The 25,904-nt window shown below is 44.7% G+C and overlaps 1 protein-coding gene across 1 annotated transcript in view; it reads left to right on the top strand.

The window, feature by feature from the left end:
• Positions 1-25,904, top strand: part of LOC130110714 (inactive N-acetylated-alpha-linked acidic dipeptidase-like protein 2) — a 402,779-nt gene that overhangs the window by 337,051 nt on the left and 39,824 nt on the right. The window lies entirely within an intron of this gene.

Genomic DNA, 25,904 nt, shown 5'->3' with positions numbered 1-25,904 from the left:
AGATCTGCGGAGTCTAAAAGAATCAAACCTGGCTGTGAATGTTAAAGTTACAATCCTGAAGATCAGTCCCGCTGACACTCACCGTGATATGTGGTAAATGCAGTGCTGTGTGAGCCCCCTAAATCCTGCCGGTCTACCCAAAACACTGCAGTCGCCAGTACTGTCACGTATACTCCTTCCCCACCGCAAAAATATAAAAAGGGAAAGTGCTACAACTTGAGTTTTAGCTGTTGATGTTCAGTTTTGTGTTGCTGAAGGACCTCTACCAGCTTAGTCTGCCCCCACTGCAGCTAATCCACCTCTTCACACTCGTTTCTACCCACCCAACGTTTGGCTGCGATGGTGAAGATGTTCATGTGAAACGATTTGTGTCCAGTCATTGTTGGTGGACCTCTAGAAAAGCATTGGCACAATTTAGATCAGGGGTGTCAAACTCAGTTTCATCCCGGGCCACGTCAGCATTACGGCTGCCCTCAAAGGGCCGGTTGTAAATGTAAGATGATATAAATGCATCTACATGTTATCATATGGCATCATTGCCTCTGCATGGGATTATTACTGGTTTTACTAATAACTAGGTCTGAAAGCAGAAATCTAGGAACATTTTATGTATTTATTAAAAAAAAATGAAATATATGGGACGTCAGGGTAGCATAGCGGTCTATTCCATTGCCTACCAACACGGAGGTCGCCGGTTCGAATCCCCATGTTACCTCCGGCTTAGTCGGGCGACCCTACAGACACAATCGGCAGTGTCTGCAGGTGGGAAGCCGGATGTGGGTATGTGTTTGGGTCGCTGCACTAGCGCCTTCTCTGGTCGGTTGTGGGGGGCGCCTGTTCAGGGGGGAGGGGGAACTGGGGGGAAAGTTCGATCCTCCCACACGCTACGTCCCCCTGGTGAAACTCCTCACTGTCAGGTGAAAAGAAGTGGCTGGTGACTCCACATGTATGGGAGGAGGCATGTGGTAGTCTGCAGCCCTCCCCGGATCGGCAGAGGGGGTGGAGCAGCGACCGGGGCAGCTCGGAAGAGTGGGGTAATTGGCCAAGTACAATTGAGGAGAAAAAGGGGGGGAAATTAAAAAAAATATATATATATATTCTTTGTAAGCTCTCGTGGACCACATAAAAAATAAAAATACCGTGTCAAGCTGGATTCACCCCACGGGCCTTGAGTTTGACACGTGATTTAGACGCTTGTAAATTAGATTTTATCTTTAATATGCCAACAGGAGGACATTTGTTTGTATGTTAATCTTCCACATTGTAACTTTAAATCCTGTAGATTATTTAAACACCGTAATCTTGCTTCTGTGTAAAATATTTGCAACTGTAGAAGCATCATAAAAAAAGTCCCATCTTGCGTGTGTCCTGTATTGATACGAGTCAATTAAAACACACACACACACACATTAATAGTTACCATTGTATAACTCCCCACCCTCTCAATTTACCCAATCTTAGTTCTGTGATAGCAGAAGCATCCTGCATCCTTCTCCTAGGTAGTTAACTACATTCACCTGATGTGCCAGGTCTGGAAACTCTCTGGATAAGCAGTTGGAAGCCAAAATGGAAAAATGGCAGTATTGGGAGTCCTACAGACCGCAGTTGGGTTCAGAGCCACTGCTGTAGGAAGGTGTTTTCTAGGCAAAAGGGCAAGGTCAGTCTTACTGACACTGAACGTGACACAACAGTCAGTCCTACCAAAGATGTTAGTTAATGATGCAATCGTAGATGGTCGCCCCAGTCTGAGAGTCAGGTGGCACACTGTAGTGGTAATGTTATGTCTTTTTGGCGTGTAAATTTAAGAGGAAAACACTGGATGTGACGACATTGCCCAGAGATATTAGAAACACCCTGAGCCCTAGGAAACCTACTGGGGAGCAAGAACTGGAGAACTGGAGATGCCCTGGTCCATGAGGAGCCACCTGGTGGTTAACAGAGGTGGCAAGACACAAACCAACAGTTCAAGGCAAAAAGATGAGTTTCAAGAGAAGCAGCATCAAGAAATGGCAAAAACAGCAGCAGTCCTACTCTCAACAACTTTTGCAAGCCATATTTTCTACTTACACATTTAAAGCCATTGGTTATTGAAACTGACCTTGCATAGTACACTGTCATGAAGACAGATAGCTAACTGTCTCAGTGTGCTAACATGTGCCTCTGCTCGCTAGCCCTGCCACAATGGTTCCACCCACTGTTACTTTTTTCTTTTTAATGTTCAGTAAATTTTTAACAGAAAGTGCTGCTTTAGTGATATTCAATGACTTTTCCAAAAAAAATTACAAAACTAATTTTTCATAACTTTTCCAGGGCCTAGAAATTGTATTTTCTTGGTTTATCATGACTACTATGATAAATATGATAATTATGAGACCAGCTATGTTGTATGGTTTGGAGACAGTGGCACTGACAAAAAGACAGGAGGTGGAGCTGGAGGTGGCAGAGTTAAAGATGCTAAGATTTTCATTGGGAGTGACGAAAAGGGACAGGATTAGGACCGAGTGTATTAGAGGGACAGCTCAGGTTGGACGGTTTGGAGACGAAGCAAGAGAGGCAAGATTGAGATGGTTTGGACGTGTGGAGGAGAGGTGCTGGGTATATTGGGAGAAAGATGCTGAATATGGAGCTGGATGAATGGTGAGGATGCAAGCAGTAGAGGTGACGAAGGCGTATGAGTTTAAATATTTGGGGTCAACTGTACAAAGTAACGGGGAGTGAAGAAAAGAGTGCAGGCAGGATGGAGTGGGTAGAGAAGAGTATCAGGAGTGATTTGTGACAGAAGGGTACCAGCAAGAGTTTTTTTTTTCAAGGATATTTTTATTTGATTTTAAACAACAAAGAATACTTACAAAGATTTTAAAACAAGTGCATGATATGTCAAATTTACATGATATAAAAATGATATAGGAACATGACAATCTTATCCCCAATCACCCCCCACCCCCACCCCACTAGTCCCATCTGCAAGCCGGCATGCACTACATAAGAGGGGATATCTAGTCCCTGAGGTGAAACAGGAAAGTGCTGAAAGTCGGGTTTAGGATTTAGAAAAGAAAGAACAATAGGTAAGTCAGTAAATGGAAGACGGGGGGTTTAGAAACTGGTAGACCTTCACAGGTTATATTACTGACATAAATCAACAAAAACAAAAGGCAGAAGAGAATAGGGCAATAATTCTTTAGTTTGGCTGGATATTCTTAAAGTATTCCAGGAAAGGTCCCCACACCTTTTGGAACTCGTCCCTGGAGTTACAGACTGAGTAGCGGATCTTTTCGAGGTTTAAACAGGACATAATATCGTTCAGCCACTGAGCGTGGGTGGGTGGGGCAGCATCCTTCCATCTCAGCAATATTGCACGCCTGGCCAATAGAGAAGCAAAGGACAATATGTGGCGTTTGGATGGGGTCAGGTGGACGTCATCCTTGCCAGTGGTGCCAAACAGGGCGACCAGAGGGTTAGGTTCTAGTTTGAAATTGAGGGTTGGGGATAAGGTTTGGAAGACATCTTCCCAGTATTTTTCAAGTCTAGAAAGTCTAGGACATGCCCAGAACATGTGGATAAGGGAAGCCTACATTTATCACAGATGAGACTCACATCCGAGGACATATCAAATCAAATCAAATCAATTTTATTTGTACAGCCCAATATCACAAATTACAAATTTGCCTCAGTGGGCTTAACAGCAACACAACATCCTGTCCTTAGACCCTCTCATCAGATAAAGAACAACTCCCTAAAAAAAAAAAAGACATATGATATAGTTTGACTTTGGACACATGGGCTTTGTGCACCACATTAAATTGTAACAGACAATAACGGGCACAGAGGGATGTTGAATTAACCAGCCTAGAGATCGAATTCCATATATCATCCGACAGTGAAAGGCTTAAGGCCTGCGCCCGGGCACTTTTAATCTTGTCAAGAGGGGCATGTCTTTAGTTACCAGCAAGAGTTAAAGGGAAGGTTTACAAGATGGTTGTGAGACCAGCTATGTCATATGGTTTGGAGACAGTGGCACTGATGAAAAGACAGGAGGTGGAGCTGGAGGTGGCAGAGTTGAAGACACTAAGATTTTCATTGGGAGTGACGAAGAAGGACAGAATTAGGAACAAGTATATATTAGAGGGACAGCTCAGGTATGAACGGTTTGGAGACAAAGCAAGAGAGACAAGATTAAGATGGTTTGGACATGTGTGGAGGAGAGATGCTGGGTATTTTGGGAGAAGGATGCTGAATATGGAGCTGCCAGGGAAGAGGAAAAGAGGAAGGCCAAAGAGGAGGTTTACGGATGTGGTGACGGAAGACATGCAAGTGGCTGGTGTGACAGAGGAAGATAGAGGACAGGAAGAGATGGAAATGGATGATCCGTTGTGGCGACCCCTAATGGCAGCAGCCGAAAGTAGTAGTAGTAGTAGTAGTAGTAGTAGTAGTAGTAGTAGTAGTAGTAGTAGTAGTAGTAGTAGTAGTAGTAGATCATGACTATACAAACTCTGGATTCCACCAGAAGGCAATTTTGATTTTAGATGGATTAAGGGTAGATTCCTAGAGAAGGAAGAGCTGACCGGAGGGCAGATTTCAAGGAGTAAGAAATGAAGGAGGAATTGCTCATGCATGTTGGGAAGTGTTTCAGCAGTGATGGTGTGGTGACGGGAGAAAGGGATGTGATCAAGAGTGCGGTCTGTTGATTCAGGACTTTATCTAGAGACAGAGGGACATACTAAGACAACGTGAGCAGGTTCCGGGCCCCGCCAGAAGATTGCTGTGACAACCCTCTTCACAAAGTAATTGATGAAGTCTTTGAGAGAAGGGAAGGAGGGAGCGAGCTGGTATATATTCAGGCTGAGAAGAGCCGATATAGAAAAAAGAGAATGATTGGAAGGAAGCTTCCTTATTACCCGCAAGGGGTGTTCCATTTTCAGGAAATTTGCCATGAAGCGTGTCAGTTTCTTCCAGGTAGTTATGAGCTGGACCCTGAGGGCTTCAAATGACACCATTGCAAATGAAGGAGGAGTGAATGACACCAGCAGCGTGCAATTCAAATGATGAAATTGCTGAGTGTGATTGAGGAGGAATGTCAAATATCCACTACTAGGTGCAAATCTATGGCCCCTTCTAACATCCAAAGGCCTAAGAGAATGGCTGAAATTCAGTGCAGACTAGAGATGGCTGTGTTCTCCGGGGTAAGCTATTCCCTTAGTGGAAATAGGAGTTAACCAAAGACTGAAAAGAACTCATTTTGTCTGGATTGCAGTGTGCCAGTGTCCCTGCCCTCCAGTGATGATGTTCTCAATACAAGGAAACCCAAGACGGATGGCTATGGTTGGATTGGGGTGGCGAGAGGAGAAGAGAGTAGGAAAATAAAGTCGGGTTGCAAGCGCTAAAGAAAGAGAATAAACAAAAAAAGTCGAATCCTCAGTCTTCTCATTCTATTCTTTGTAGATGAGGAAAAGGCATTTTAAACAGCATCCCTCACAGTAGCGCCACACAACAACAAAGGCAAGATATCAAGAGCAGGAATATTTATGTTATCTCCATACCATGTATAGTGCTCATACCCTGGCTTTCCCCTGCATTAGACTGTGTATCCGACCTGCTCAATGTTAACGTTGTGCTTACGTTCAGTTTCTGTCCATCTGTTATGTTTGAAGGAGAAACAGACTGCAGTTCTTTTACCACTATCGGAGCATTAAAAAGCAACATGGCGCCACCACCCTGTGGACCCACTACCTGCAGGGATGAGCATTGGGGTAGGGTGCAATGCAGGCCGGGTGGCGGGCAAAGGCGGGGACCGGGGCGTGCCGACTTCCAGCATCGCGGACTGGTCCTCAGGCCGTGGAATGTCCCCTCTCTGACGAGATATGTACAACTGATTTATACAGAAAGACTTGTAATTATTTTCCTGACACAGACATTCAGACACGTAGGTCTATTGAGTCAACCTTTCACAAAAATGCAGTCATCTGGGAAGCACTTGGTCTGAAAAGCTGTGCACCGAGAGTCAAGGTCAAGGCGGCGTGCCGTACACAAGGGCCCAACAGAGACATTACGCCTAGTTCTCCTCGAGAACTTGTTCACACATACAGAGACAAACTCGCAAATGCCTGTACATGAGAATGTGCTGCACTGTATACACACACACTAACATGGGCATGTACACTTTTCTAGTATTTCCGTCCTTCCATCTTCGATACCCACTACATCGAATTCAGGGTTCCAATCTCAAAGGCCACACTCGAGGCCTCTTCATGGACCCTGAGGTGTGTTCCGACAAAGTCTGAGGGTTTAGGGCTGTTCCGGTGGGGGGGAAAAGCAAGCGTGTGCTCTGATGTGGACTTTCAGTGCCTTCTATATGTGGACTTTCTGCAAGCACGGATGATGCAGGAAAGAAGCGCAGTTTACAAATTTTGGGCCGAATATTGTAAATTCATTATGGTATAAACGAAAAATAATTGTCCCTCATCCACCATACAAGTCAAAAGCCTGGATATAATGACATCAGTGTAGTCGGTCTCAAAAGCACCTTGGTGTTGAAATTAATAAACCCAAATTAAAAAGCCCTAAAGCTGTGATTATTCGGTACATGCTGGAGACGCAGCCTTCTGCATTGTTTCCAAGGCAACGCCTGATGTCACAAAAGGCGGTCCCATTCCTCCTCGTTATACCATTTTGAACTCTCACGACCTCTTGCACTCAAACACCACAGCTTAGCACACAGGCGACGCCATTAAAGTCTGTGAAGACTCGGTCCTTACGCCAGATGATTGATGTCGAGACTGGGCCAGGGCCACTGGGAGCTGGAGTTCATCCCAGCATGCACTAGGCGGAAGGAAGGAAGACACCCTGGACAACTCACCAGTCCATCACAGGGTCCAGACACGGTCATTCACAAACCATTCACCCCTATGGGCAACTGAGAGTCTCAAATTCACTTCAAATTCCACACAGAAAGCCACAGTGCTAACCTGTTAGCCACTTCATTATCTCTTCTTGTGTTTGCATCAGTAATTTAGCAGATGGTCTCATACGTAGCAACTTATAACTAGAAAATTATGAAAAAGTGTTAAATTCTGATACATCAGTACCAGAAATTTGCTGTCTGTTGTTAATGTGCTCACTCTATGCTCACGTGCTTTGTGATCAACACAAACTAAACAACAAACTGTCAAGCTGTTGTAGATATTGTTCACTGACACCTAACTCCTAATGTAATGCACACACACACACACACACCAACACAGGCTACCATCTGCCGTGATAATGAGTATGGCTGAGGGTTGCCAGTCGTGGTATCAATCTTCCAGGGTGCATATGTCATGCAATGCCACGCAGAGACAGCGGCTGTTTGGGGGAGAGCAGTTATGGTTGCCAAAGTGTGAATTAATTAGCATCTTGTCTGAGGGTCCCTAATAATAATAATACATTTTATTTATTGAGTGCCTTTTTAAGGTACACAAAGACCCCTGACATGAGTTAAAATAAACATAAAACCAACACAACAAAAACATATTGCACACAACATTAATCACACATTAAAAGCAATTCTGAAGAGGTGAGTTTTGATTAATGATGTGAACGTGGACAGATCAGTGCAGTCGCTGATATGTGTGGGGAGGGAGTTCCAGAGGTAGGGGGCAGCTATGGAGAAGGCTTCGTCCTGTGTGGTGGAGACAGGAGGAAGGAGCATAGTAGTGGAGCAGGTTGGTGAGGTAGGAGGGGGCCTGGTTATGGAGGGCTTTGTGAGAGAGGAGAAGGAATTCGAATCAGATCCATTGTGGGACAGGGAGCCAGTGGAGGTTCTGGAGGACAGGGATGATATGGTCATGGGAGCGGGAGTGGGTGAACAGGCGAGCAGCAGAGTTCTGGATGTACTGGAGTTTGTTTAGGACTTTGGATGATGAGCCAAAGAGAATGTTGTTGCAGTAGTCAATTCAGGATGGGATGAAGGCATGGATCAACGTTTTGGCTGCAGAGGAGAGTGATGGATGGGGATGAGCTATGTTTTTTAGGTGGAAAAAAGCAGTTCTGCTGATATGGTTAAAGTAGTGTTCAAAGGAGAGGTTCCAGTCAAAAATGATTCCCTTTGCGCATGTGTAGGAGGAAGACTGGCATTATCGATGTTGAGGCAGAAGTTGAGAGTGGTTTTGTTAAGAGATTTGGGACCGATGATGATCCTGTCAGATTTATCACAATTTAGTTTGAGGAAGTTGGCTTGCATTCATGATTTAATTTCAGTGAGGCACTTGTTCATAGTGGAGTAAGTTATAGTGGTGATGGATTTAGTGGAGATGTAGAGCTGGACGTCATCAGCTTGGAAGTGGAAACCATGACTACATATGATGTTACCAAGGGGGAGCATGTAAAGGATGAACAAGAGAGGACCGAGCACTGAATCCTGGGGGACAACTTGGGACAGAGGAGTGGTGAAAGGGGTGCAGTTTGTTGACGCTGATGATCTGTTGTCTGTCTGAGAGATGACTTTAGGAGAGGGCAGTAACGGAGATGGCCAGGGTGGATTCGAGGTGGGAGAGAAGAATGGTGTGGTTGATGCAGTCAAAAGCTGCAGTGAGGTCAAGGAGGATGAGAATGCTGAGGTGGCCAGAGTCTGAGGAGAGGAGGAGGTCATTGGTGACTTTAAGGAGGGCTGTTTCTGTGCTGTGCTGTGCTGTGAGTGGAAACCAGATTGAAACGGTTTGAACAGGTCGTTGGAGATGAGGTGAGCTTTAAGTTGGGAGGTGACAAAATTTTCCAGCATTTTTGAAAGAAAGGGGAGATTGGAGATAGGCTGGAAGTTGCTCATGATATCAGAGTTGAGTCCAGCTTTTTTGAGAACGGGGCTGACAGCAGCCAGTTTAAGTGTATAGGGGACTGAGCCAGAGTTGAAGGAGGAGTTAAATGATTTCTGTGATGAGTGAGGAAATAGCTGGGAGACAGTCCTTAACAAGTTTGGATGAGATAGGATCCAGAAGACAGTGGAGCTTCTCATTTCTACCATAAAGTTGGACAGCTCCGTTGGGGACACAGAGGAGATCTTTGACAGGGGCTGAGTGGTAAAGGGGGGAGAAGGGGATGAGTAGGGAGGAGGTGGAGAGGGCTTGGGAGGTGGTCAGGTTGCTTTAGATGGTGTCAATTTTAGTTTGGAAAAATTAAAGGAAAGAGTTGCACTTGTTAACTGTGAAGGAATTGGAGGTATTGGGAGCTGTGTGTGTGAATGAGACTGTTTTGGTTTTAATAGGGCCCAGCTGATCAAGACAGGAGGAGAGTGTCATTATAATAATTGAAAAGATAGGAGTGATTACAGTGGGGAAGGAGAGGCATACATATTACTGGCAAGAGAGGCAGAAAGAGCTAAGGGGTAGATAGATTTGAGATTTCTGAAGGATATCATGCATTTGACCTTTGCAATGGTGATAGGGATGTCAATGTCCATTTTGATTGCCAGGTGGTTGGAGATATTGAGGTTGAGGCTGGAGAGCAGATGTATTGTGAGACCTGTGGAGGAGACCAAATCCAGGATGTGACCATGGCTGTGAGTTAGGAAGTTGATGTGAAGTTGAGGCGTTGTAGTAGTTCCAGGGATTCCATGGCAGATTTACAGTCAGTTTCATCAATGTGGATAGTAAAATCACCCAGGAGGAAAATGGAAGGTGAGATGGCACATAGCTGGGTCAGAAAATCAGAGAAGTCAGAGAGAATGGAGGGGTTTGGCTTGGGGGGGGGGGGGGAGTAGATAATGGCAGTGACCAAGGGAATGGGACCAGAGAGTGTGGCGGCAAGGTGTTTGAAAGAATGAGCATCAGGGATGGAAATGGTGGTTGCTTTAACATCCTCCCTGTAAACACTAGCAACACAACCTCCCCGCCCCTCAAGACGAGGTTTATCAATGTATGTAAATCTGTGGGTGTGGTCTTGTTTAGTGAGAAATAGTCAATGGGTTTATGCCCGGTTTCAGAAAGGCATAACAAGTCAAAGTTACATATAAATTCATTAAGAATGAGGGTTTTGTTATTGAGTGAACGAGTGTTGTACAAAATCAGTTTTAGATGGCGTTGCTTTGTGATAGGTTCTGAGGACTGAGGAAAGGGATATTGAACTGATTCACGTGGCATTTGTTGTGGTGACAGTGAGGGTAATGATGTCTGTTGGTAATAAGGTCAGGAATGGGACGATGTCGAACAGTAGTGCGATTATACCACAAGGGGGAGCCGATGTTAGCGAAGGTTGCTGCAGTCATTGTTGAGGACAAAGGGGAAGAAGAGGGTTCAGGAAGGCACATGTGTGATGTAAATAGTCAATCACGTATGGAGGACAGAACAGCATCCTCCAAATTAGCAGCAAGTATGCAACTACTTAGCAAGTTCAGGTGAACACCTTCTCTTCTATACAGAGAGGAGCGCTCCCAGAACAAGTCAAAGTTGTGAATAAACCAATGTTGTGCACTATACTAATGGACTGGAGACAGTTATGAAGGCTTAGAATTCTGCTAAAACACCCCACACTGTCACCCAATGTCGGAATTGGGCCATAACTGTTGAGGAGATTAAAAAGATGGATAAAAATCACCTTTTGACAGCTCAGACTGCTGACGGGCAGTGTCATTGGAGCCGACATGGACTATTACGCTCACAACTGTTGGAAATAAATCCAGGAGTCCGAGGGTTTTTTCCAGGATGTCAGGGGTAGTGGTTCCAGGGAAGCAACGCGTGACTGCATTTATGAAACGGATGTTACGGACTATGGAGTCCCTAATGATCAAGATAGTGGGTGGAAGAGAGGAGTGGGTGAATGATTGACAGTGCTGTCAGGGACAGTCTTGGGAGGGGATGAATGTTGTTGGCCTCAGGAAGTTGAACTGAGACTGGGAGTGATCAACCTATCTGAATGCCGAAGAGGACAGTGCAGAGGGACCCATGCAGGAGGACCCGCAGTGGCAGCGGCAGTGGGGGGTGGGTCCGCAGCCAGGGCAGTCGTTGTAGCAGGAGTAGTCCCAGCTGGAGCAGGGACCAGTTCCATGTGGGAAGGGACAAATCAGCCAGTGGAACAGGATCGTCCACGGGGCAATCAACAGGGTGAACCATGGCATCAGGCGGTAGCATGGTAACACGACGTGAGAGATTTATGGGTGGAGACGAGGCAGCTCGGAGTCTTTCCGTCTTGCCACGTCTGACTACCACCTCCGAACAGATAGCCTGTGGACTGGGAGTGGAACAGGCCGGCAGTGAGATGATGGGTTCCATAGGATGGTATCAGAGAAGGCTGAGTTCATTACTGAGATCGTTTTGGATTGTGAGAAAGTGGTGTCAATAAAATTGGATAAAAGAGAGTTCTTTTATAGCAGTTCATCTAAGAGCCATAGGATATCATCCTTGAGGTTAGTAATGCCATTTGTTGCTTTTAGGCAGTCCTCACAGCCATATTAATATTAAACCGGTTGATTGATGTTTACACAAAAGAAAGTTAGCTTCGTAAGTTCTGTCAGCTGAGGGTTGAGTCCACACGGTTCAATGACCGGGTAAAAATCCATGAAATGGGCAAACCATAAAATCAATCAAAGTAATTCAAGGTCTAGTCATCCATGGTCATTACACTGCCCCTCCCCTTTGGGAAGGGCGTCCCCGCGCTTCAGCATATCAGATCCCTCACGCCTCTGGGCGCACGTACTTCCGATGGCCTCACGGTCTCACCAGCCTACTTCTGACACCCATGTAGCGAATTCGGTGGCAGCCTGGAACCGCCGCAGCCGGGACGCAAACCCGGGTCTCCCGCCCCACGGACAACTATGTTAACCAGTCGACTAAAGTGTCCAACCCGTTAGCCAAGGACTAGCGAGTCTACGTCATCTATGGTCGTTACAAAAGGTCTCAAAGGAGTTGTGAAAAGTTAAAAAGTAAGCAGAGCCTCAGCTGGCAACCAAAACTGGAACCGACATCATTACTCCCCACTGCCTGCGATGTTAGAAAGCCAATTTTCTGTTGCGACTTTCTGTCCTTATTCATTTGAAGGGCCTCCCCTATAAATCATGCTGTACGACCTAACAAGACAGAGCCCAAGGAAAGGGGAAAAAAAGCACAAGAGGAAGAAGACTCGCTCTAACCATTAACTTATAGACCTTAAGCAGGTCTAATGAATTTAGTGAGCTGTATAAAGGGTGTGATTTCAGAGTAACAGCTAAAAGATGTCAGATGTTTATATTACATCTCGGGTAGTGTTTCATCACGTCATACTAACTTTAGAAAACAGCTCTGAATATAAGTCTTGGTGTAACTTGCTTGTTTTCAGAGCAAATGAAACTCCATGAAGCCAAATTTTATCCACAGGAAACAATTTGGCCCCGTGTGTGTGTGTGTGTTCATGTTAAGCTGTATTTGTGAGGAACAATTTGAGTTTTTAACCATAAGAGTGAGAACATTTTGTCCGATTCTCACTTCACAAAGGGTTTATATTTTGAGTTAGAACTTGAGGTTAGGGTTAGGGTTAGGATTTGGTTAAGGTTAGAGTAAGGGTTAAGGTTAGACATGTAGTTCCCATGGGTAAGGTTAGGGGTAAAGACTAGTGAATAAATGTAGTCAGTGATGGTCCTCACATGTCTATAAAAACAAGTGGGTGGGTGGGAACAGTGTCCATGCAGATGACCCACAGAACAAATTGTGCAGTCGGTCACATTCTAAAAGGCAGTGATAACCCGGCAGTATATTCAGGAGATCTTTCAGGAGGCACTCATGAGAATCCTTGTATTTCCGCTGAACCCTGGCTACTCATACCTAGTCTGGACCAGACTTGGAGATGTTACTTCTGAGAAAAAAAATATGGCTAATAATGGCTAGACTGTACAAAAAAGTATCTTCTTATAAGAAACAAGGTGCCTGTTATAAATTAAACAGAAAGCAAAAAAAATACAGAAAATATCTAATAAAGGGCAGGCGCATCAGCACCATTATGAGATTTGATTTGTTTGATATTGATGGTCAGATTTGTCCGTTTTCTAATGTCTTCTTTTAAGGATTTAACACAGCATTTTTTTGCCTAAGCAAAGCACTGGCTGTGAGCAGAACGCTCTCCTGGGCCGCAACTTTATTATATTGTCACTAATAAACTGCATTTTATATTGTTCTCTTCCCCCATGTTCCCATCTTCCTAAATCTAAATACTTTGTGTTAACCGACATGCTTGAATGCCTCTTTTTCCCCAGCCTCCCATGAAGATACTCTGTAAATTCTAATCTTTTTTTTTCTCTCTTCTTCTTCTGCTCTATACCCCGTTTTGTCTTCCCTTATGATTTCCAGAATATTCTTTCTCTCATTAAACTCCCAGTAGAATATAATTCCAGCTGGTTGGAAAAGTTTGAATGAGTTGTCTTATCAAAAATCACGTGTCGGGGCGGGAGCTGGGTGGCGTGGCGGTCTATTCCATTGCCTACCAATACAGGGATCGCTGGTTCGAATCCCCGTGTTACCCCCAGCTTCATTGGGCGTCCCTACAGACACAATTGGCCGTGTCTGCGGGTGGGAAGCTGGATGTGGGTATGTGTCCTAATCGCTGCACTAGCACCTCCTCTGGTCAACCGGGGCGCCTGTTCAGGGCGGAGGGGGAACTGGGGGGAATAGTGTGATCCTGCCATGTGCTACGTCCCTCTGGTGAAACTCCTCACTGTCAGGTGAAAAAAAGCGGCTGGTGACTCCACATGTATAGGAGGAGGCCTGTGGTAGTCTGCAGCCCTCCCTGGATCGGCAGAGGGGGTTGAGCAGCGACCGGGACGGCTTGGAAGAGTGGGGTAATGGGCCGGATATAATTGGGGAGAAAAAAAGTCACGTGTTGGTTGGATGATGCCCCCTCCCAATATAACTGGTTTGACACGACATCAAATTTCATTTCATGTCAACAGAGTGAAAGTGTTAAACTCAATCTCCCAACATGTTTTGGATACAACTTTTTTCTGTTTAGATACTTTCAATATCTTACATCCCCCCCCCCTTTCCTGCATATGTGATTACCTGTGTTGCTACAAACAAATCTGAACTTTTAACTCGGAGCCTTGAGGAAAATTGCACTCGGGGACCGGAGAGTGGTTCGCTGTAGACCTCCAGGCTACAGACAGCTCATCATTACAAGTGGTGTGTACCCGCTGGCTGAACTCTGGTTCAATCCCCGCCCCTGGCTTGTTTCCTCCACTTGCTGTCCCTGCTGTGATCTCTATTTTTCCAAATGATATTTTCAGAGAGAGCGAGACAGTGGGGGGGGGGGGTCTCTCTGGGCTCTGCTCAGGAAAGGACAAAGGGAGCCATCGAACTACCACTTTGGAAAACCAGGTGCTGGAAAAATGGTGCATAGTCAAATGAGTCCAATTATTATTGTCGGTCTGTCTGTAATGCTCGCCATCTGTCTGTCGGTGGGTCTGCTGATCTCACCGTCTCACTTTCTGCTCCCCGTCTTTCCGTTCACCTCACCGTTCATCGATGTATGTCTGTCTTCCTGCCTGTTAGTCCACCTGTGCCTCGATCCAGTCGTCTTCCTGCGAACAACGTGCCGACCTGTCCGTCTATCTGCCAATCTGTATGTCTGTCTATTTTAGCTGCCTGTCTTTCTGTCAGCCCGCCTTTGTGCCTCCCTGCCATCTTGCCATTCTGTCTTAGCGCTACGCATATGCTCTCTCTACGTCTCCCCCGCGCCCTTCCCCAATCCCCATCCCTACTGTATCACATCGAGTTGCATCTATTCATGTGTCAGCGTTACATAACCTAACTACATGGTGTATGCTTTATTCATGAGGCCTATTTTGGCCCAGAGAACTGGGTGTCCTGAATCAGAGGAGAATCTCTCCATCTCTCTGAGGGGCCTCTGGGAAAACAGGCAGGCAGGCAAATGAGATCATTGGCGGAGACAGGATTACCTTTTTCCCTGAGAGAGAGAGCGAGAGAGAGAGATGATCTCCATCACCCGACCCGTCTCCCCTCATCCATCTGATCATCATCACGTCATCACTTTCCCTCCATCTGTGAAGTGCACACAAATACTTACGCTCACACATGCGTGCACGTTATATATCGGTGCCGCTGCAAATACACCCATACATTTGTGTCCATGATGCAGGTGATGCTTCAGCTCTGGAGGAGCTGTGCCGAGGGGCTGTCAGCTGTGTGGAAATGAGAGCCGGCCTGCTAGCTGCTCCGTGCATCGTTCTGCGTTTGTTACCGTGTCGCTGGAGAGCCCTCTGCTGTTAAATGAGCTGCACGCTCAGTTCCCCCCCCCCCCCCCCCCCCCCGGTGTGTTCTCCTTCCATCACCTGTAGTGCCGTCTCGCTCTCCCTTACACTCGCCCTTCTCAGCCCGTTTTACTGTTAACGTGTGCCTCTAAAGCCGTTTGCACAATGGCAAATTAAAGAAAAAGAAACTCCCTCTAATCCTTTCTCTCTCACTCCCTCTCGTGCTCTCTCTCTTTTTCCTGTTTCCCTTCCACCGTCTATTGTGAACTTTAATTGTAGTGTGGCTACAGAAAGTCTACACACCCCTGTTAAAATGGCAGGTATTTGTGGTGTAAAAACTGAAACTAAGATAAGTCATGTCAGACCTTTTTCCACATTTAATGGGAAATTGCAACCTATGGAATTCAAGTGAATAACAATCAGAAACCTTTTAGGGGGGAATAAATACAAAACGTACAGTAACCTGGTTGCATAATTGTGCGCATCCTTTTAAAATTGGGGATTTGGCTGTGTTCAGAATTAACCATCCATCCATCCATTAGCCGAACCGCTTATCCTGCTCTCAGGGTCGCGGGGATGCTGGCGCCTATCCCAGCAGTCATTGGGCGGCAGGCGGGGAGACACCCTGGACAGGCTGCCAGGCCATCACACAGGGCTCTTAGAATTAACCAATCACATTCAAACTCATGTTAAATAGCAGTTAGTATACACCTGCCATCAATTACAGTGACCTCGATTAATCCCAAATACAGTCCAGCTGCTCCTGTAGGATTTTCCTGACATCTTCTTGGTTGCATCCAACTGCAGAAGCCATGGTCCCCAGAGAGCTCACAAAGCATGAACAGGGTCTCATTGTTGAAAGGTATCGATCGGGAGAGGGGCACAGAAGAATTTATAAGGCAATAGATATACCATGGGACACAGTGAAGACAATCATCAACAAGTGGAGAAAATATTGCGCAACAGTGACATTACTACTAGTCAGAATCAGAAATACTTTATTCATCCCCGAGGGGAAGTTGGGTCCCATTACAGCCACTCACGCTCTAGTTAAGAAAGACTAACGAGATAATAGAAATAAATAGAAATAAGAAACTAGAACTAAATAGAAGATAAAATTACCTGGGCCCCCATCCATAGACTTAGTGGTTGTGTCAGGAAGGGCATCCGGCATAAAATTCTACCAAATCATTATGCGGCTTGACAAGACCATACCGGATCAGTTGAGGCGCCATACGGGATTGGCTGAGGCCTGGGTTAACAACGGCTGCCACTGGTACTGTGCCCCCACAGGGTACCGATGAAAACTGTACAATCTGCTGTGGCGACCACTGAAAAACAGGGAACAAGCTGAAAGAAGAAGAAGAAACAGAAGATAAAATAAGAAATAGAAATAAGAATAAAATATGTAAACATATGTGCACCATGCTCCAGCATATAACACCCTATCTATACTGTATTACAGCAGCATGGAACAAACGGCACAAACAAACACCCGACAGTGTAAAACAAGTCGAAGGGCCAGTCTAATGACGATTGACTCAGTGTCTGACACTCTGAGGGAGGAGTTGTAGAGTTTGATGGCCGCGGGCAGGAATGACCTCCTGTGGCACGCCGTAGTGCATTTTGGCAGAATGAGTCTATCAGTAAAAGTACTCCTGTGCCCAACCAGCACGTCATGGAGTGGGTGGGAGACACATTGTCCAGATAACTTCAACAGCATTCTCCTCTCAGAAACTGCCGCCAGAGAGTCCAGCGCCACCCCCGCAACGTCACCGGCTTTGCGGATCAGTTTATTGAGCCTGTTTGCATCTGCTACCCTCAACCTGCTGCCCTAACACACAACGGCAAACTGGAGAGCACTGGCCACCACAGACTCACACCACATCCTGAGCATTGTCTGGCAGATGTTGAAGGACCTCAGCCTCCTCAAAAAGTAGAGACGGCTCTGTCTCTGGCATCAGAGTTCTTAGCCCAGTCCAGTTTATTGTCTATATACACCCCCAGGTAATTGTAGTATTCCACAGTGTCCACACTGACCCCCTGAATGGAAACAGGGGTCACTGGTGTCATGTCCCTCCTCAGATCAACAACCAGCTCCTTTGTCTTAGTCACGTTGAGCTGCAGATGGTTCCATGTGACAGAGGTTCCCACCACAGCCCTGTACTCAGCCTCCTCGCCCTTACTGATGCATCCGACTATAGCAGAGTCATCAGAGAACTTCTGAAGATGGCAGGACTCTGTATGGTAGTTGAAGTCTGTGGTGCAGAGGGTGAAAAGGAAGGGAGACAAGACTGTCCCCTGCAGAGCCCCAGTGTTGCTGACAACTCTGTCTGACACACAGTGTCGCAAGTGCACATGCTGTGGTCTACCAGTAAGATAGTCAACAATCCAGGACACATGGGCGACATCTACCTGCATTGCTGTCAGCTTCTCCCCGAGTAAGCCAGCCGGATAGTGTTGAAGGCACTAGAGAAGTCAAAGAACATGACCCTCACAGTGCTCGCTGCCCTATCCAGGTGGGCATAGGCACGGTTAAGCAGGTAAATGATGGCATCCTCAACTCCAAGTCAGGGCTGGTAGAACAGGATATCCCTCCAAAACTAATGAGAAGACAAGGAGAAAACTGGTCAGGGAGGTTGCCAAGAGCCCTACGGCAACATTAAAGGAGCTGCAGGAATTTCTGCCAAGTTCTAGTTGCTCGCTACATGTGACAACAATCTCCCGTATTCTTCATATGTCTGGGCTATGGGGGCACGATGGAAGCATTTTCACGTGAAAAAAAAACACAAACAAAAACACCCAAGCCTGGCTAAATTTTGCAAAAAGATACACCCAGTCTCCCAAAACCATGTGGAAAAATGTGTTATGGTCTGATGAGATCAAGACTGAACCTTTTCACCATAATCCCAAAAGATATATTTTCCGCAAAAACAACATGGCACATCATCAAAAGAACACCACACCCACGGTGAAGCATGGTGTTGGCAGCATTGTGCTTTAGGGCTGTTTTTCTTCAGTCAGAACTAGGGCTTTAGTCAAGGTGGAGGAGTCCTGAATAGCTCCAAACACCAGTGGATGGTGGTGCACAACCTTCAGGCGTCTGCTAGAAAGCTAAAGAGGAATTTCCCTTTTCAGCATGACAATGACCCAGAGCATACATCCAGATCAACAAAGGAAGAATGGCTCCACCAAAAGAGGATCAATGATTTGGAATGGTCCAGCCAGAGTCCAGACCTGAATCCCATTTTTATAAGAACGAGTGGGAAAATATTGCCAAGTCAGGATGTGCCAAGCTGATTGACTCTCACCCAAAAAGACTGATCAAAAGGTACTTCAATAAAGTGTTAGTTTGGGGCTGTGTTCACTTATGCAATCAGGTTATTGTTAATTTTTTTTCCTAAAATAATAACAATAGCTTTTATTATTAATAATATTAGCTTTTCTAAAACAATTTTACAAAGTACTTTACAAAGAAACAAACCCAGACAAGGCAAAAAAAAAAAACAAGACCAAATAAGTAAGAGTAAAAATAAAAACAGCATAAATAAATGTAAAAAAAATAATCAAACACGTCTCATGTTATAGGTTGCAATCTTACATTAAAGGTGGAAAACGTTCTGACATGATTTATCTTGGCTTCATTTCTTTTACGTCACAAAGCCCGCCATTTAACCGGCGTGTGTAGACTTTTGATATCCACGGTACATGTGCTTTCTCTGAGGAGCATTGTCTGCTTGCGGGGACAGGAAAGGGGAGGAGAGGGAAAGGAAAGACAGGACAAAAGAGAAGGGCATAAGGGAGAATTCAAAAGGAGAGGATGTCTCATTTATACGCAACTGTGCAGACACGGGTGTGCCTGTGCCATCTAAATTTCAAACTGGCATGGAATAGACTGCTACACTATGCGGATGCCCCATTTATTATCATTTCTCACACTATTGAAATTAATTGTAAAACACCGACATGACCAATAAGAATAAAACCATTCTCGTTCCTTCCTTGACCTATCATCACCATGTGGTGATGATAGGTCAGATTTTTCGAGTGGCAGTGCATGTTGCTGTTGCCAGGTAGTGAGCAGCCCCTCCTCTTTCACTCAGTGTACAGCCCGCGCATTGCACAGAGGAACAGAAGGCTACTTCCTGCTAGCTAGTGGCTTTTAATGTAGGTTAAGATATAAAAAAAATAAAATAATGGCAAAACAACGCATTTTGCTCAAGTTTGTATCAAAAACACATCGTGGGGGGCAGGAGGGGGAGAAGTCAGCTCAAGTTCAGGCATCATTCTCAACCCAGACACCTGCTCTGGTTTCTCCTCAAGTGCCAAGTAGTAAAGATACGTAGGTGGCTGCTAATTCAGCCATTTCCCCGTCAGCAGCTGTGCTGTTGAAAGACTCTTCAGCTGTCAGTCGGATAAAAACTGGTGTCAGGGCATCAGTGATGACATACAGACAGAACTCCTTGTCCCTGCTCTCCTATGAAAGAGAAATAACTGACTCGTTGGACTATAATAAAATAATTTCAGTGTTCAACACCAAGCCCTGTCGTCTCCTGTTGCAGTCATCAAAAATAAGCTAATTGGGTGTACAATCAGATTTTATGCTGGTGTGTGTGTGTGTGTGTGTGTGTGTGTGTGTGTGTGGTTTATATGGCCGCTGTGCCAGGCTATGTTAAAGTGTAATTTTTTATGTTACTGAGCATGTTGGTGCCGGTGTACCTCTATCCATACACTTGATTAATGATGCTGTTGCTTCTGTCAGCTGTGTGTGTGTGTGTGTGTGTGTGTGTGTGTGTGTGTGTGTGTGTGTGTGTGTGTGTGAGACCGCCGTGCCAGGCTACGCGATGCCCTTAATGTTCATCTTGGTGCCTGTAACATTACCTCTGATGATGTAAAAGCCTTGTATGATTAAACTGTAGTGCATTCAGTCAAGTATAGTTGTAATGGGCTATTTTGGTTAACATATGCGTCTCAGAAACCATTAAGTATAATGGGTCTTGGATGGGCCAGGCCCACCTGATTTTCTCTGCGCCCACCCACACTGTGATTTCTGCCCGCGCGGTTGCCCAGATGTAAAACGCAACATGGCTGGTTCTGACCATCGCAGCCCGAATACAACCGTGTGCCGCCACACCGGAGGGGAGGGGAGAGTAAAGAAAGAAGGGATAGCAGGAAGGGAGGGACAGACAGCGGAAGTCAGAAATTCAAGTTAAAGACCAGAACATTCAGAGAAGAAGGAATGAGCTGTCACGCAGGGATGGAGGAAAACTAAGACAGGAGCTGGCAAGAGAGCGGATAAAGCGGCACTGTTGGTACAAAAGCAAAAACATCCTCTGGTCAAAGGTCATCCGAGTCAGTTGTTTTTTTTTCATAATGTCAACATATGAAAAGTTAATGTAGCGACATGTGTTTAGGTCTAACTAATCTGTAAGTGACATTTAGGAGGTTTACTCCGTGTGTCAGTAGATAGGCCAGAATTTACACTGGCTTCCAGACTGACATTTGGTCTGATGCAGTGATTTTCTTGCTGTAAGTGTCACAAATTGGAATGATGATCTCAGCAAGTTGACTAAGAATAACATGCCAGGCTGGTTTAACTAAGAGACAATTGCAGGATTAGGGAGGGTGAGGTCTTATTAAATGCTGAATGGTATGTGGGAGCATCCCACACTTGCATGTCTAATTGAAGGGTACTTTGGCGGGAGGGCATGTACTTGCTATAGCTGAGATATGCTCAGTCTGTGTGGGTTTCACTGGTTTAATAGATCTGAACTTGCTTGCCTCCTTAGCTGCAGGTTTGTGCAGCTTCACTTCTATGACCTTCAGGGTTGGAAAAACAATTTTAACTTCCAACACTGCATCTGCTTATTGCAAGTATTCTACTTCTGCTCTCCTGGAAATGCTTAGGGTTGGGCATTGAGAACCGGTTCCAAATTCCCATTCCAAAGGAATCGTTAAGAAATTCCCATTACGATTCTGCCTATCGGTTCCTAAATCAATTTCACTAAAGTTACTTTCAGTTGCCATGGTGGCGGCACGCGGCTTCCGTAGTTTCCGCCTCGGCGCGACCAGAGCATAGCGGCGGTCCAAAGTGTGGCACGGCAGCGACGCCTGTGGCGAAATGACTTGGTGCAAGAGAGGACGCGCAGCAAATATGGGCCAACACCTTCGCCTCCGCGGTGTGCAAATGAACCAGACACGTTGCGCCGGTCTCCATCCCCCCGCCTCGGCGTCCTCCTCAGCCAACCCCGAGCACACAGCAAGCAGCGCCTCGTCACAGCTGGGTAGGCGATAATGAATAACGTTTGTCTTATTCGCAAACAACTTATACATGAGCGAGTTACTATAAACTGTATGCAAATACCTCACTAAAACGCTGGGGATCCTCGTCGCCAATTTGTGGTATCGTAATAGATTTCAATAACGACAGGAGGTAATGTTCAGAACAGGTTTACCGAGATCGCCAGCCGCCATTTTATCCTGTCTTCTTCTTTCTGTATTAACGTAGAACACATATTTCATTACCCAGCAGCGCCTCCTAGCGGCGTTACAAGATAAACGTTACAGGGCGCAACACTGAACGCTCGCGTATACAGCCTGAGAAGGCAGATATTGTGGAGTTAGAAAACAACGAGACAGGAGACGTGAGAGTAGACGTAGTCGAGGTAGTTTATTAGCTCCAACTTAGCATGTCATACATCTGACAACGACACTGAACTGTGAACCGGAAGCGGAAGTGCTTTATCTCACCCCTCGCCTCTTCCCTTAAAGGTACACCGTCCTCCAATGTCTCTAGTTAAATATGCTCTTTTTTTTAAAAACAAGAACTGTTTCTAATTTAATGAGTTTAATACCTGGTAGTCCGAACCAGGGTGTGACTGTGTCTTTATTTCTTCATCTTCATGTATGAATTACAGTTGTTGTAAATGTAAGAGTGAGACATTCAAATGAATGATCCGTTCTTTAAACAGAATGGCTTGTATAAGGTTATTTTTAAATACAATTTTCTAATATGAAATAAGCATGTGACCTATAATAATAATAACCTATAATAATAATAATAATTAATGATAATAATAATGATGATGATTGAAACAGTAATAAAGAGCTACAGGAAATCTTGTGTCCATCCACACGTGTTGATATAAGCTTGTACCTCAAAGGATGACTCTGCTTTTTACAACCTGAGTTTCATTTTCATAGTTTTTTTGCCATCATACATGTTAGTTATGATATCATTTTCCTCAAAGGCTTCATTTTGTAGACTTTGGACATGGAACCACTACTGGACATAGCTTTACATCAGCATGTTAGGGGACAATTGAACATGAGCATCAGACCAGTTTAAAAAAAAGTCCAATCTAACCCAGTTATCTAAACCACATATTTGGAAGTGAAGACCGAAGTAAAAGTTAACAATTTCCCCAGAATAAAATGCCCTAAAATCAACAGCATTTTGTAGCAGACCAATTTAGAAGTACATACTGCGCATTAGACCTGGTTCCAACATCTCAGTGATACATAGCTGCCAAACAGCTCTGAACCTATCTAGCTCAATATCATCCCGGTTTAATGGTAATTTAACTTGAATTGAAATTATTAACACATGGACTATTTTGTACTTACTGTGTTATTGCATATGTTTTCCATGTCAGTGATTGCCAGCTGACATTGTAAATATCTTGCAGTAGCATCCAGTTAGTCAAAAAGTTCTTGCAGTTATCATTTGCTAAAACACAATTTGAATAATAATGAAGACCCAAACTTCCTGTCCATAAAGAGGCAGAAATGCAATTTGTGTATGCACATGTAATGTGAATCATCAAATACTATTAATGGTTACAGCTACTACGAATGTGCCCTCAATTACTTAAACTCTGTTAGTATCAACGTCTGCCATTGTGCCTTCTCCCTGCACTTGACATTTTATACTGTCACGGCAATGACTGTGGCAGTGTCAGTCTATTTTGATTCTCTCACTCACTGTCTACGGATGATTGAAGGTACACTTACACTAAATGCTCCCAAAATAACATGCACGCTTGGCTATGATATTGCTAATGAGTTCTGTGATCCCAATTGGTAACACTCGGTGTTCACCCTCTCTCAAGCACATACTTTCAGAATGTAGCATTTGATTCCCAGTTGCAGGTTAAAAATGTCTACCCAAATTAAAACAGGGTTGCTACCCATTTAAGACCTACCTGTTAGTTAATTATTCTTCTGCTCTTGGCAGCAAACTTGCAGGGGAGACTTGAAGCTGTTGTGCTTGAAATCGGCAAAATAATAAGCCAAAACTCAAGCTAGGCTACTGTACCTGAAGCATTGGATTTAAAAGTATACATTTTGTGGAAAACTCATTAAGTGATGGTTAAAAAGCATAATCAACATAGGGCATCCGGGTAGCATAGCGCTCTATTCCGTTGCCTACCAACACGGGGATTGCCAGTTCGAATCCCCGTGTTGCCTCAGGCTTGGTCGGGCGTCCCTACAGATACAATTGGCCGTGTCTGGGGTTGGGAAGCCGCCGGATGTGGGTACGTGTCCTGGTCGCTGCACTAGCGCCTCCTCTGGTCGGTCGAGACGCCTGTTCGGGGGGAATAGCGTGATCCTCCCATGCGCTGCGTCCCCCTGGCTAAACTCCTCACTGTCAAGTGAAAAGAAGCGGCTGGTGACTCCACATGTATCGAAGGAGACATGTGGTAGTCTGTAGCCTTCCCCGGATCGGCAGAGGGGGTGGAACAGCAACCAGGACGGCTCAGAAGAGTGGGGTAATTGGCCAAGTGCAACTGGGGAGAAACTAAAAGCATAATCAACTCATTTGCCATCAAAATCTTGAGTTTTCTCAGTTTCTTTAGTGCAGCGTTTCCCAGCCCAGTCCTCGAGGAACCCCTATCCTGCAGATTTTCACTGTAACCCTGCATAGGTATCCCTGCTTGTACTTACTCAACCAATCATCTCACAGCACTTAATTTTGCAAGGTGTGCAACATCTGACAATTCATTGCTGATGGGTTGGATAACTACAAACAGGTACCTATTCAGGGTTGCAAAGAAAATCTGCAGGATAGGGGTTCCTTGAGGACTGGGTTGGGAAACTGCTTTAGTGAATGATAAATGTAGAACTACAACCAGTCTGCCTGAAATGTGTGAATAAGTGAAAAGAAGATGAAGATGTCAGGTAAAATAGGGACGTCTATGAAAGTTACTTGAGAACTGTGTTGAGAAATAGAATGTACACCACCAGTGGAATACAAGGAAGGGGTACACAAATATGTCAAGCAGAGTGAAATAAACAAGCTGGAAAGTCAGTGTGGATTTATAATTGACCACCCTGATCACTTACCAGACCTTATCAGCACAGTCATGACCAGCAAAGCATGCACAAGTAGTCCATGACCCAAATTACCCAGCCCGTCCTAACTTTACACCAGCTGTAGACCATAAAAAAAGAACATATATATATATGTATATGTATATATATATATTCCAGTGAGTCAAGTAAATTCTTTATGAGACAGTAAGCCTCTTTCATGCCATAAGCAATCATCAGCTGTCAATAAAGCTACTCAGGAAAGAACATACCATTTACTGCCTTGTCTTGCACATCATGTGCACAACATCCAATGGGGAGGTGCGACATTCAAAAACTCAAAAAACATATGATCGCTAACAGTCCAATGGGGGGGGGGGGTTAATTTGTCTATTGGCATGATTTATTTATAATTACAAAATAGGTGCTTATATCTATGTCTGCAACTGCTGGCCAATTCATTCCTGATATTCAACGTGGACATTTCTGGTTTTCAATGATAAAATATTTTTCAGTCAGACATAGATTGCACATTTTACTGCTGGTTGAATATGCTTTGTTCGGTAACACTTTAGTATGGGGAATATAGTCACCATTAATTAGGTGCTTATTAGCATTCAAATTAGCAACATATTGGCTCTTAATTGGCCATTATTACGTACTCATTAATGCCTTATTCTGCATGGCCTTATTATACAACCAGTAAGCCATTAACTATGAGTTTTCCCTCTATAACCTCAGAAGTATTGCTTATTAGTAGTACCATCTCAATATGCTTTGCTTAGTATGGACTTTATAAGGTGTTAGTACCACAAGAAGAGTTATTCTCCCTTACTAACACTTAATGAATATGGTCTGTTCTTACATAACAAAACACAAAACTACAAGTGTTAATAGTGTTAAATTACTCTAAATTAAGTTTTTGTTACTTACAATATGTTCCCCATACTAAAGTGTTACCCTTTGTTCTTTGAGAGGATTTTCCAGGTGGTTGAATAATTAATGTTTCTGTCTGCCAATGACCAAATATAACGGCTTAAAGATGTTACATTCTTTAAACGGTTGTTTCTAAAGCTACAGATGTGCGCATTAAACCTCTTTTTGAATGTTCCCTCTGTTAGACCGACGTATGTCTCTATTTTGCCGTTGTAATTTCTCGTCACCGTACTTGGTAGATAACTCCCTTCGTCTGGCATTTTCCCTTGAGGGAGCACGGGTCGTTCACACGGCAGTTGGAGGGGGGGGGTCCGGTTGTGATGAAGGTGTCACTGATTTGTTGATGAATCTTGTGTTTTGGGATGATATTATTTGTTGAATGTTAGACATGCAGCTGTAACTAATTTTGATGGTGTTCCTATTGAATGTCTTCCTCCTTTGATGGTCCGGGGCATGAAAC

Source organism: Lampris incognitus, chromosome 3 (genome assembly GCF_029633865.1).
Source record: "Lampris incognitus isolate fLamInc1 chromosome 3, fLamInc1.hap2, whole genome shotgun sequence".
Lineage (NCBI taxonomy): Eukaryota > Metazoa > Chordata > Actinopteri > Lampriformes > Lampridae > Lampris > Lampris incognitus.
Note: the sequence above shows the minus strand (reverse complement) of the source record. Positions and strands in the feature narration are given on the sequence as shown.